This window comes from Balaenoptera acutorostrata, chromosome 17 (genome assembly GCF_949987535.1).
Source record: "Balaenoptera acutorostrata chromosome 17, mBalAcu1.1, whole genome shotgun sequence".
Taxonomy (NCBI): domain Eukaryota; kingdom Metazoa; phylum Chordata; class Mammalia; order Artiodactyla; family Balaenopteridae; genus Balaenoptera; species Balaenoptera acutorostrata.
Genome location: NC_080080.1, coordinates 27,123,453 through 27,137,676, shown reverse-complemented (window position 1 = coordinate 27,137,676; position 14,224 = coordinate 27,123,453). Strand labels below are relative to the sequence as shown.

The following is a 14,224-nucleotide window of genomic DNA, read 5'->3' as shown; positions in this document are numbered from 1 at the left end:
GCCATATCTCAAACACTGTAGTGTTTTATGTATCTGTAGTGTGGAGATCTGTCTTCTACAGACTCTCTATCAAAATGGTTTCCCTACAAAATTGTCCAAAACTGTCATCACAATGAAATACTTTCCATATTAATTTGATTTTTTTTTAATTTCCAGGAGAAATATAATGATATATTTTAAGCATGAAAAAGTACATTTTTCATCGTAGCCAATTTATTTTTTTCTACTTCAAAAAGCTATAAAATGTCACCTGGTGTGATTCTGTCCTGCGAGGCTATTGTCTGGAACAGTAGTTTACCTCCATCTGCCTTCTCTCCCAGCAAAGTGTGTGCCACCACCCCATGGAAGATTCCATGGAAAGGGACATGAGCCCCTTGAGGCCACCGAACTATCTTTTCAGTTGTGAACTAAAGGCTGACAAAGATTATCTCTTTAAGGTGGATAATGATGAAAATGAGCACCAGTTATCTCTAAGAACAGTGAGTTTAGGGACTGGTACAAAGGATGAACTGCACATTGTTGAAGTCGAGGCAATGAATTATGAAGGCAGTCCAATTAAAGTAACATTAGAAACTTTGAAAATGTCTGTATAGCCAATAGTTTCTCCTGGGGGCTTTGAAATAACAACAGCTGTGGTCTTACAGTTGAAGTGTGGCTCAGGGTCTGTGCCTATTAGTGGATAGCACTTAGTAGCTGTGGCGGTAGATGCAGAGTCAGAGGATGAAGAGGAGGAGAATGTGAAACTCCTAAGTTTATCTGAAAAGTGTCCTGTACTTAGAAATGGAAGCAAGTTTCCACAGAAAAAAGTAAAACTCACTGCGGATGAAGATGAAGACGATGATTTTGATGAAAAAGAAGCTGAAGAAAAAGCTCTGGTAAAGAAATCTCTATGAGATACTACAACCAAAAATGCACAAAAATCAAACCAGAATGGAAAAGACTCAAAACCATCAACACCAAGACCAAAATGTCAAGAATTCTTAAAAAAAAGTGTGTGTGGGGGGGGAACTCCTAAAATACCAAAAGAACTTAGTTCTGTAGAAGACATTGAAGCAAAAATGCAAACAAGTATATTAAGTGCATTGAACGATCCTGGGCACTACTGGTAAATCAAGCCCAGAGAGGAAGAGAAGAGATAAATATAGCCCATACTGAGTATCATCAACAATTCAGACTGAAGTCTTCTATTTTAATCTCAATCCCCTTTCCTGATTTGCCACTCACCCACACCCCTTCCAGTCTGGAAGCAATCTCACTCTTGATCTCCTAAAGCACATTATTTTGACTGCTATGATTCAGTGAACCTTATACTTTGCTTTCTATTACTTGTGCATTTGCCTCACCTCTTTGACCATGTCTTAATCACCTATGCATCTCCTTAGCAGCTTAATAAATATTTGAATACAACATAATAAAAATAAAAACTATAAAATGTTAAGAATATAATGATAAATCACGGTAACTGAGAATTAGGGGCCATTCCCTTACTGAACTGCTTTTTTGGATAATTCAACAGAGTTTTTACTACTTTGCAGTGTAACAATCTGAGAGCTTTTTGAAATACTGTATAGTTTAAATGACAGAGTCCCTTTCTCTCATTTACATAAGTAGTAAAGGCTTGTTAACTGAGTTCAACATTTTCCTTGAAACAATCCTTACAAAGCAACAGAGGCATTAGTAGATTTTATATAAAGATTTAAATTACAGTTATTTAGTGGTTTTTTTCACAGATGTAAAATAAAATCAAATAAACCATTTGTGTAGTTAATTAAAGCTTTCTTTTAATATATCAAAGAAAGCAGTATTTGGGGAGATCAAAGGAAATTTTATAAAAATTTTCAAAGGCTAGCTTGCTTAAAGCTGCTTTCTTCTCAAATCGCCCATGCCTTCAAAAAGGTATATCATATGGAGGTTTCTGAAGGAGTAAGCAGAAGTTCACATACCATACATTTACTTGGATATCAAGCAATCTAGAAGTTCAGAACCCAAGTCGAAGGTTAAATAATGTAATTATAATGCTCCTAATTGCATATTTCTTTTACTCTTTTTGGTCTTGTTTTTATTTACCTCTGTTTATCCTCCCTTGATCAAGTTACCTATCTATCATGTATCTATCTATCTACCTATCTATCTATCCTTTAATTTTGCTTATACTTCTTGTAACTTCAAATCTGTATGTAATGAGGCAAAAACAAAAACACTCACAAAAAATATTTTAGGCTTAAGTATTTAATGAGAATTTATATGGACTTTTCAAAATCTATTCCATTAATGTCTTTTTACAATATAACAACACAATACCACAATTCATTGAGATTCATCAAAATTAAAAACATGTTTTGCCTCATTATACTCTTCTGAATACATTCTACTCGAGATGTTAAGACCAACTTTTGCTTTTGTTAGGAATGATGATCTCATGCAAATGAGCATTTGATTTGTAAATATCACATAAAAATAGATGTAGCAAAATTTCCAATTGCAAACAATTTTATAAGGGAATGATGATTATAGTTTAATTTTTCAATTAAAGAATACTTTAATATAAATGATGCTACCTTTCTAACATTTAAATTAAGAAATTAACATAAACTAATATACTAATTGATATCAAATCAGTCATTCAGACTTTTTAGGTAATCTGTACGATTTGTTTTACTTGAACTACTATTAATAAATAAGTGAATAAGAATAAAATCTTAAAAACATGTTCTTTAAATGAGTTAATGTTAAAATGAAATGTTAAAAACTGCATATTGTTGACAAATTTGATTTAATTAGATAATAAAAATATCTGAATTATACCTTTTACACAATATAATCACAAAATACAATATGGAATCGGAAATTTTTTCCAAAAAACTTGCAAATACAATAAAATATATTACATATATTCCTTTTACTTGAACAGGGCCATTAAGAAGCAGTGATGACATGATTAGAATTTTTTCAATATCTAACGTGTGCCACCATATTCATCTCTTGTGATAATTTCTGTAATGTCGGCTTTCTTTTTTCTTTTTTCTTTCTTTTCTCTTTTAAAATTTATTTATTTATTTCTTAAATTTTTGGCTGCGTTGGGTCTTTGTTGCTGCACATGGGCTTTTTTCTGGTTGTGGCGAGCGGGGGCTACTCTTTGTTGCGGTGCGCAGGCTTATTGCAGTGGCTTCTCTTGTTGCAGAGCATGGGCTCTAGGCACGCAGGCTTCAGTAGTTGTGGCACGCAGGCTTCAGTAGTTGTGGCACACGGGCTCAGCAGTTGTGGCACGCGGGCTCTAGAGCACAGGCTCAGTAGTTGTGGCACACGGGCTTAGCTGCTCCATGGCATGTGGGATCTTCCCAGACCAGGGCTCGAACCCGTGTCCCCTGAATTGGCAGGTGGATTCTTAATCACTGTGCCACCAGGGAAGCCCTCTTTTTTCTTCCCTCCTTCCCTTTTCTCTCCCTCCCTCCCTTCCTTTGTCCTTTCCTTTCTTCCTTCTCCCCTCTCCTTTTCCTCCTCCTTTTCTTCTTTCTTCTTCTTCCTTCTTCTTTCTTTTTTTCTTTTCTTCCTCTCTCTTCCCCCATTCTCATATTTTTTGAAATTATTATATGTCAAGAACTCTTCTATCTATTGTTGCTAAAAGCTGTGCACAAAGACTAATCTTAAACTTATATTAACATTAATGCAGTATTATTTCAGAAACTGAGCAGTGTTGTGGTGAACATAAAATAAATCGATATCATAAACAGTTACTGGAAGAGAAAGAGCTCAATTAGCTTGCTTTGAATAAGATATTTGAGATTATGCCTGAATGCTGAGAGAAATGCAACAATGAAATGATCCTAGGGTTAGTGCTCTAGGCTCAGGGAAGACATATCCAGCACTAAATCCCTAGGACTGAAAAATCTAGCAGAACTGAAGGATCAAAATGAGTAGTCAGTGGGAAAGGGCATGAGTACTGGAAAATGAATTCAAAGAGGTAGTCTAGTGCTAAGTAGATGATGAAATCACTAACTAATTTTGTTCCTCAAATAGTTTACTTTTGCCTCTTATTTTCCCTTTCTTTTCTCCTTTTCTAATTGAGAGAGTCCCATAATTTTTTTCCCACTATTTCTACTAAGATTTTTGTTGGTGTTATTATATTCTTAACAACCAAGATACATTTCTTGTTTCCACTCCTTTTATAGTACCTCATTATTGTTTCATGGATATAATACCCACAAGAATAGCCTGTTTTCCTTCAGGCTTACAGTATCTATTCAAAACACTGTTTTCAAATTTATAAGATCTTTTTTTTTTCTTTTTCAGCCCAACAGTGGCATCATTAATAAATTTTAAATTCAGTGAGATTCATTTTTAATCTTTAATTCCATCTTCATTCCATGCAGTGGATTTAAAAGACACATATAAGAAAATGTACTTTGTGTTGTATAGTTTTATGGGTTTTGAGAGATTCATAGAATTGTGTATCTCCAAACACAATTCCATATAGAATAGTTCCATCTCTCCAAAAACTCATTCATGATGTGTTTTTGTAGGCAACTCCTCCTCCAGCTATCCCTTTTTTTAACCTTATTTTTTTTTTCTTATTTCAGAATGTCATATAAAGGTGATCACACAATAGGTAGCCTTGTGTGTCTGGCTTCTTACAACTAGAAAGTTCCTTAAAGGATCATCTATGTTTGTATGTGAATCAATAACTTTTAAAAAATTGCTGAGTAGTATCCCATTGTATGACTCTACCACAGATACTTAAACTTTTGGGTAGTTAAAGGATATTTGACTTGTTTCCAGTTTTTGAGAATTATGAATATAGCTAGTATAAACATTCACATATTTGAATGAATTAAGGTATCTGAATGAATATATGGTTTTATTTCTCTTTAATAAATAATGTAAATAATGGTAGGTATAAGTTTAACTTTATAAAATATTGCCAAAATTTTTTCCAAAGGGGTTCTGCCTTTACGAATTCCCATCAGAAATGGATGTTAGTTTCAGCTGAGTTTTCACTATATTCTTGTCAGCTCTTGGTAAAGATAGATGATAGATGATAGATAGATAGGTAGATATATAAATATATAGGTAGATAAATAATTATGTTTACATATTTATGACACATACATATTATTTCAGCTATTCTCAATGTGATTATAATTTGCATTTCAGTAAGGACTAATGATCCAAGCAACATGTCATGTGCATACTGGCCATCATTTGTTTATCATCTAAAGTTACTATATAGAACTGTCAATTTTGTGCAAGTGTTTCTATTGAGATAAGTGGTATTTTTAGGTTATTCATATATAATATAATTATTTACATGCTTGGATCAAAATCTTGTAGAATTGTTTTGTTTCCTACAAATTCCAATTATTCTTTGGTTCTATCCTCTTGTTCTATTTCCTCTTGTGTTCATTGCTTATATTCTATCTCCCCTACTGATTTTTTATTTACACTTCTATTTTTATTCACATAGTTGTTGCTGCAGGATATATAATATGCATCACTATTTAGTCAGAACCTATCTTCAACTATTAGCATGCTGCGTCATTTGTAATATAAGAACTTTATACCAATATTTTACCAATTCTCTCCCAACGTTTGTGTTATTGTTGCCATACCTTTTACTTTCATGTGTACTATAAACACCAAATATGTTGACATATATATATACACCAGTATTATTTGGATTAGAAAATAAGTTATATTTATAGGACTGAAAAGTAAGAAAAAATAATTTTATTTAAGTTCATTTATTCCATATTCAGTGTTCTTAATTTCTTCTGGTAGATCAAAACTTACGCCTGGAATCACATTCCTTCTTCCTTAAGAAATTCCTTTAATATTTCTCATAGAGTGAGTGTGTTGGCAATGAATACTTTCAGTTTCTGTTTGTTGGATAAAATTCCTAACTCTTGTTTCTTTTTGAAGAATTTTTCACTGGATATATAATTCTGAGTTCACAGGTTATTTTCTTTCACCACTTTATAAATGTTACTCCATTTTCTTACAGTTTCTGATGCTATTTAAAAAAAAAATCCAACCTAATAGTCTTTGTCATTTAACTGCTGTATTTACAACGTTCATATTAAAGTCATTTTGATATAGTTAGTTTAATATCTAGCATATTTGTAACTGCTTTCAATTCACTACCTTTGTTCTTTGTTTCTTTTTTTGTGTTCTACTCTTTTTCTTCCTTATCTGGTTTTAACTGAGCAATCTATCAGATTCCATTTTCTCTCATCTCTTAGTATATCAAGTATATTTAAAGATTTTTTTTAGTGGTTGCCCTAGAGGTTGCAATATACATTTATAAACTAATCTAAATCTACTTTCAAATGACATTATACTGCTTCATGAGTTGTGAAGGCACCTTACAGCAGGACATTCTCATTTCCTTCCTTCTGTCCTTATAATATTGTTGTCATTCATTTCACTATCCATAATCTACCATCCAATATATTATTACTATTATTTTGAACAAAGTTTTCTGTGTTAGAACAGTTTAGAATAAGAAAAATGAAAGATTTCATTTTACTCTCATTTATTCCTCTTTAAATACTCTTCCTTTTTTGTGTATATCTGAGCTTCTGATCTTATCATTGTCCCTCGCTCTGAAGAACTTCTTTTAACATTTTTTGCAAGGCAGGAATACTCTCAAGAAATCCTCTCAATTTTAGTTTTTCTAACAGTTTTTATTTCTCTTTTACATTTGAAGAATAATTTTGCTGGATAAGAATTCTAAGTAGTTGTTTTTTGTTTTCTTTCACCACTTTAAACATTTCAGTCCACTCTCTTCATGCTTGTATGGTATCTGAGAAATCTGATGCAATTCTTATCCTTCTTTCTCTGTAGGTTACATTTTTGGTTTTGTTTTTGTTTTCCTCCTCTGGCTTCTTTTTAAGATTTTTTTCTTGCCTTATATTTTCTGCAGTTTGAATATAATTTGCAGGTATAGATTTTTTTAGAATATATCTTGCTTGGTGTTTCTTGAAATTCCTGGGTCTGTGGTTTGTCATTAATTTTGGAAAAGTATCAGTCATGATTACTTCAAATATTTCCTTTTATTCCTTCTTTTCCTTCTGATAATCCCATTGCACATATGTTACACATTTTGCAATTGTAATTGTGACTGAACATTACATATCCATTTTTTATTGTTAACCTAACCATTAGTACCTCTAACATATTAATCATAATATTTTAAAGCCTCATCTAAGATTGATTTTGTAATTACTTTATCTTTGAGAGTGTATTTTTTTTTTTTTTTGTCTTGATCTTTTGTATGCCTTTTCTATGTTGCTGAAATCTGGAAATCTTGTATAAGACAATGAACACAAACATAAATCACTTTTATGCCTGGAAATGAGCACACATTTCTTTCTGTTAGGCTTTTGGTACAAGCACTTGAGCAAATTAATTTAGGAGTTGAAATTCAAATTTTCTCAAAATAAAGGGGAAACTAAAGCAATTTAATTATCTACATTTAGACACTTTAAAGTGTTTGACCATAGTGATGTATGAAAGAAATGGTAAGTTTATTCTGATGGTAAGTTTACTTTACATATATATGTATATGTACACATTTATATACAAAGTAGAATTTCTATGAGAGAAGTTGTGGCAATAAGAATAATCTTACATAGATGGTTTCAACATAAGTTACCTCAAACCTTATTAGAAGGATATATCCTCAGTGCTTGGGGCAGAATCAACTTTCTCCCCATTCTATTCAAAATGAGGTATAGACATTTTTCTGCTTTTTGATATTTCTTCATGATTTGATTCTCTGAATTTCAGATCAACTGTAAATAGACTCACAGTTAATTTTCTGTGGACTAGGAAAAATCTAAAGTCAGTTATGCAGAGGAAATCCTTTAGAAACTTGCTACTCGAACTATGGTGTAAAGACCAGCAGCCTCAATATAATCTGGGTGTTCATTAGAAATGCAGACTATCAAACCTCACCCCAGATCTACTGAATCAGAGTATGCATCTCAACAAATATAGGTGAGTCAGTATATTAAAGTTCAAGAAAAACTGCTTTAAAGGACAAATCAAAACTTGTTCTAATGGTAATCACTTTCAGTGTCTAGTCCCTTCAGGATATTCAGGATTTCATTTGTCCAAGAAATATACATTTGATGGAAACAGGCTGAAAAAAAATTCCAGTAGAAGCCCTGTAGCATTCAAATAATACTAAATGATCATGATGATTTCACTATTATCACTTTACTTTTCTACACTCACAATCCAAAAGGGCTTTCATGGGCTCAAAATAATTCTGCTGCATTTAAACTGGTTAGCCTTTCAGAACAGAGAGATCCAGGGCTCTGTATGACTTTATCATTTAAAAATAAACCCAGTCCATGTATCACACAATTATATAGAAAAAGACAACAAAGCTCTTTGTCATTATTGGAAGCCAAATTTGAAAAATGATCTCCCTAGTGCAGATTAAATTGTTGAGACTCTAAAGTTTTGTTTCCTCTTCTTTAGAAAATGCATTCACACATCATTTTGAGTAAAATATAACGGATTCTATAACTAAGTTCCCAACCCAAGGTGAAAGTCATACTTCATATTTATTCTAATTATAAGGTAATACCATGAAGATCTATTCTAATCAAAGTTGTATCTTTTTTAGTCTATAAAATTTGGCAACTAATATCTGGATAAACTGATAACCTGATTATATACTCTGAAATATCACCTAAAATTCTACAAGTCATAATCTCTACATTCTCAACAACACTAGTTAATAGGTTTTATATCATATTTTGGATCACTGAGAAGACATATTTCAATCCGAATGGTTCAAGAGCACAAGGTTTGTTGTAGTTAAATAATACAGAAAGGGATGAATAATTACACTTACACTCTATTTATTGACATTTCTAAATTATGTGTCACTACAGGGTAACAGAGTAAACCATTAGAATGGCCATTTTTTATATCATTTTAAATCCTGCTGTCATGGAAAGCCTAGAGGCATTTTTCAGTGTTTACTTGTCAGTTTTTAGCTGTATCCAAGGATGGGCAAAATTCATCATTTTTTCTGTCCCAGAGTAATTCGCTGCTTGTGAACTCTTATGTTATTGTTTCAGTTTGGATAGATTTGCAATTCTTGCATTTTGCTTGAGACTGTAGTTGGACTGAATCCTCAAATGCAAAGTAAAAGGCAGCAAAACCTGCCAAGTTTTCCCTAGCTTTGGTTTGAAATAGGTAAAGTCAGAAAATTTCCAAATCAAATTGGAAAAGTAAAAAATAGCCCAAGGGCAATAAAACCCTTAACTAAAAAAGTAGTTGGAGGCATCATCACAAAATTTGGGCAACACTGAATTATACACTAAGTATACAGAATATCAAGTTCCCTAATACAAGAATTGAGTGTCACTCATTTTATGTTCTTCTATTTTCATTGCATTGTTCAACAAATCTTTTTGCCTGTCACAAAGATGAGTCGAAATGAACTGTATGTGGTACAGAATACACCTATCTACTTGCTCTCAAATAACCAATATATCCTCTTCATAAACTTTCCCACTCTTAGTTTATTTTTAAAATGATGTATGACTTAGTCAAATATTGTCAGAAGTCTTAACTAGGTGGAAAGCCATATTCCAAAATAGTTATCCAAAAATTTACTTATTATATACCATCTCTTTTAGATTAACATCAGTATGACACTGTTATAGAACTAATTAAAAATAAACAGAAAAAACAAAACTATGAACAGTCACATAGCTAAGAAAACGTTTCTGATTTATCTCTGTACCAATTTTTGATCTGCTGTCAGGATAGCTCAGACCTGTTTTCATGATAATGAGAGAGAAGCAGGAGAGAGAGCAAAAATATGTAAGGCCTTTTGTGGCTTAATAGGTCCTGGCAACATGGCATTTCCACCTCATTCTTTTGTCTAATGCATAAATCACATATGCAACTCAAAAGGCCAACCCTGAATTTAAGGGGTAGGAAAATAGACTCCAGCTCTCTATGGTAGGAGAATAAAAGTCATAATTTAAAAGGTGAGAATGCTGGAAGGGGTGCAGAATTGGGTCCATTTTTGCAATCAATCTACCAGAGCAATCTGGTAACAAAACTGCAGAGGGAGAATATAAAATCAAACTTCAAATACTATTATACAGTGGATCAAGAACATTTAATACAGGAAGAAATAGTATATTGTATTTCAATATCACATATCCTGAATTGGAGTCTAGTAAAGTAACCACAGTTTCATAAAGTCATACAAATGTAGGATCCTTATTCAATACTTGAATGGTATTCTAGCATATCTTTCCTCTCCTTTGTCATTTTCCAAATTTATCTTATCATAGAAGTACATGGGAGCAGAAATGGTGAGCCATTTGAGTTGTTTGAAGACTAATCAGAAGTACATATCATTTGCTTGACATTTATTCAGTTATTTACTAACCTGGTAAATTGTTATTTATTTAGTTTAGGGGAGATGAGAGAGGATAGAGTTAGAATACACTCAGAACCACTAGCATCTAGTAGTTTTGTAGAAGAGATTTTAAAAATTAGAAGAATTAAAAATAGGTGTCATGTAGAGAACACAGGTGAAAATCATCAGCATCACTTGGTCCAGGCTTGAATTCATTGGTAAGGAGATGTCAGCAAGTTCTTTGATTCACTTACTCTCAATATCCTAAGGAGAGACAGACTTTCACATGGATGCAACTAGATGCACCATGAAATGGACCTTTATAAGAGGGAGCATGAGTGTGACTTTACAGACAGAGAAAAGTAAGCCTATGTTTGTACACAAAGGCATTTGAGCTCAGACACCAGTAGTTTACAGATATTACTGGGAATGGCCACTGATAAACATATGAAAGCTTGGGGAAGTTCACTTTGGTCCAGACTCCTTGTTGCGTGGAAGAGAACCCCATTTTCCAGCTAGCTGGTTCCCAGGAAACCTGGGAAATTCTCTGAGAGTAAATTATCAACCAATCCTTCTTGTCTTTCTGTAGCAGAAAAAGATTAAAGAAATTAAATAGACCATAAATTCTCCTTGATGTTAACTCCTATATAGCACTCCAAAAATAAAAAATATGTTGTATTTTTGTGGGCAATAATATACATATCAGAAGAATATTTTTTTTCAGAACACTCGTCCTTTGTCAGGCTTTGCACATAGGTTACTTGTAATTTTCAAAAGCCAAACCTTCTAGGTGTGTATTATCTCCCCCATTTTAAAAGTAAGGAAATTAAGAGTAGAAAATTTCCATGCACCTTAAAGTCAGCAAATGAAACCCAAGATCCAAACCTACATCTTTATAAACTCCAAATCAAAATGATTGCCACCCTAAGATCTCATGGGTACAGAAGACACCACGCCTAAATTTGTAACACAGAGAGAGATAAAGATATTTCCTGGAAGAAATAAATGTTAATGAGAATGAATTTTAGTAAAGAAAATGATAGTAGTTCCTTTACTGACTAAACTGAAAGGTTGCAAGATAAAGAAACATAAATGAGATTGGCACTTTAAGAAAGAAAGAAAATCCAACAGAAAGGAAGAGATGACTATAATTAGTTACATCTAAATTCCTTTTCTGTATCTTTTGGTCTAGTAAAATAATGACTTTCAAAGCACATGTGATAGTTCAGCCATCCAGATATTTACCACATATTACGCCTCCCAACATCCCACTTCCTAACATATTTGTATTATTAGTATTACCTGCATGAATATGAATGGCATGAATACTGATAACATACCAGTATAGAACCTGGTAGTGAAATGGTCTTATTGAAAGAGAGCTTCCAGAATGATTTTTGTGAGGCAATAAAAAGGATTTCAAAATAATCACACAAAATGATCTGCTATTATTCAAGATGGAGTAACAGAATATCCCTGCCCACTAGAACATCTAAAAATGGACAAAATATAATAAACATCAGTTTTACTGGACATGGAATAGTGAAAAGTAATGATCCATGAGTGAGGGTAAGCAAATTAGTTAAGACCAGTGTTTGTCTCAGCTCATTGCCTGGAAAGAGTTCCCAGACCACATGGAAAAGTGGGGAATCAAGGGAAAAGCTTGGAGGTCTACCTGGGTTGAAGAGCCCAATCTGGGTTATAGAGCCTAAAGCAGTTTGAGTTGTAGGGCACAGTACCGAAGAGGAGAGAGCAGCACAGAGATCAGCTAAGGGGATCTGCAGAGGGTACTCCTCAATTCTTCACCTATGTACTGATCAGCTAATGCCTGTGATGAAACTACTTGAGGGTGGGAAAACACTACCCAAAATGAGTAAAGGGAACAATCCCTGGTGCTTTCCACTAGCTTTGAAATAGTTCCTTTTTTACCAGCCAAAGTAGATTACCTCATAATCCCTAGGGCAAATGAGTAGAGTTCCCAGAAGGGTACTCCCCTCAGTAGTGGGTCAAAATTAGCCCTAAATTATAAAGGCTACTCTGTTCCCACCTAAAAACCTTAAAAGCAAGCCTGAAGAAGATGAAACATAACCATATCTCACAGCAAAAATCAAGAACATGGATAGGAACATAAAATCATCCAGCACTCAGCAAGGTAAAATACACAACGTTGGGATCATATGTTTTTAAAAAAATTATCAAGAATACAAAAAAGGAAAATACAACCTATAATAAGGAGAAAATCCAAACCATTCAAATCAGGCCAGAAATAATAGAGATTACATAACAATAAATAATAGCTTTTATTTTGTTTTGTTTTTCCAAATACCTGACCAACCAGCCAAACTATTAACCATTGTCAAGGATTCAGTACGTATTTACCTGCATTAGTTTCCCAATCGCTGCTTTAAAAGATTAGCTCAAATTTAGTGGCTTAAAGCAACACAGATTTATTTTCTTGATGTTCTGGATGTCAGACATCTGCAATGAGTCTTAAGGGGCTAAAGTTAAGGTATCAATAGAGCTGTTTTTCTTCTGGAGGCTCTAGGAGAGAATTCTTTTTTTTTTTTTTTTTTTTTTTAAGTTTTCCAGTTTCTAGAGACTGCCTGTGGCCCATCCTCCATCTTCACATCCACCTCTGTAGCATCGTCTCTACTCTGACCTCCTGCCTCCCTCTTACAAGAAACTTTGTGATTACATTGGGTTGTCTCAGAAAATCCAGGATAAATTCCCCATCTTCAGATCCTTACCTTAACCACATCCGCAAAGTCCCCTTTGCCATATAAGGTAACATATTTACAGGTTCCTAAGACTGGGATGTGGACATCTTGGGGGGCATTATTCTGTCAACCCCAGTATCTCTCCTTCTAGGCAAAGTGATCATTCAGATGTAGTTGACAAAATTCTTCCCACTAGGAGGATTTCATGTTACTCTTTTTTCCTTCAGTGCCACTGCAGAGAACAGCCGAACTGCTACAGCAGTCCACTCCCAACTGGTGCCAGCAGAGTGTGCAAAAGAGGCTCTATTTCTTTCCCTCCTCTGTTCACCAGTCTTAGAGAACTCCTTATTAGGCAATATGCATGTACAGAAGGTAAGGTAGTAATGTGGCAAGAGGCTGTATCATGAGAGTCTGAGCCTGCCCACTCAACTTATTTATTACTTCCCAACATATTCCAGGCCAATTTCACACACACACACACACAATTCTTATTTTATCACCTACGTATTTTATCTATCTATCTATCTATCTTTCATTTGATAGGGGATGTCTATTGCACATAATTAGCATTATGGCTTGATGCATCATGATGGCATCTCAGGTTTTAGGATCACCTGATACCCCATTATTAAGAATTCAGTCTTCAGCAGGGTTTAGTATCATGAGTCTAATGTGTCATAGGGTCTCTGTGGTAGGGTGGCTTGCATTGCTGTATAGACATGCTGTAGAGGTTTCTTTTGCTCTGAGCCCCTCTCATTTTTAGCAGTCTTACTCAGGAAATGGGTCAGAGCAACATTATGCTAAGTGAAATAAGCTAGTTACAGAATGACAAATACTGCATGATTCCACTTAAATGAGGTATCTAAAGTAGTCAAACTCATAGAAGCAGAGAATACAATCGTGGTTGCCAAGGGCTGGGGGGTGGAGGAGAAGGGGAATTGTTATTCAAAAGATATAAAGTTTTAGTTGTGCTAGATGCATAAGTTCTAGACCTCTGCTGTAAAACATCGTGCCTATAATTAAAAATACAGTATTGTGCACTTCAAAATTTGTTAAAAGTGTAGTTCTCATGTTAAGTGTTCTTACCACAAACGAACAAAAACTCAGAGGGACA

The 14,224-nt window shown here is 33.8% G+C and overlaps 1 pseudogene; it reads left to right on the top strand.

Annotated features, from left to right (window-relative positions):
* Positions 1–341: 341 nt before the first annotated feature.
* Positions 342–14,224, top strand: part of LOC103007217 (nucleophosmin-like) — a 51,133-nt pseudogene continuing 37,250 nt past the window's right edge.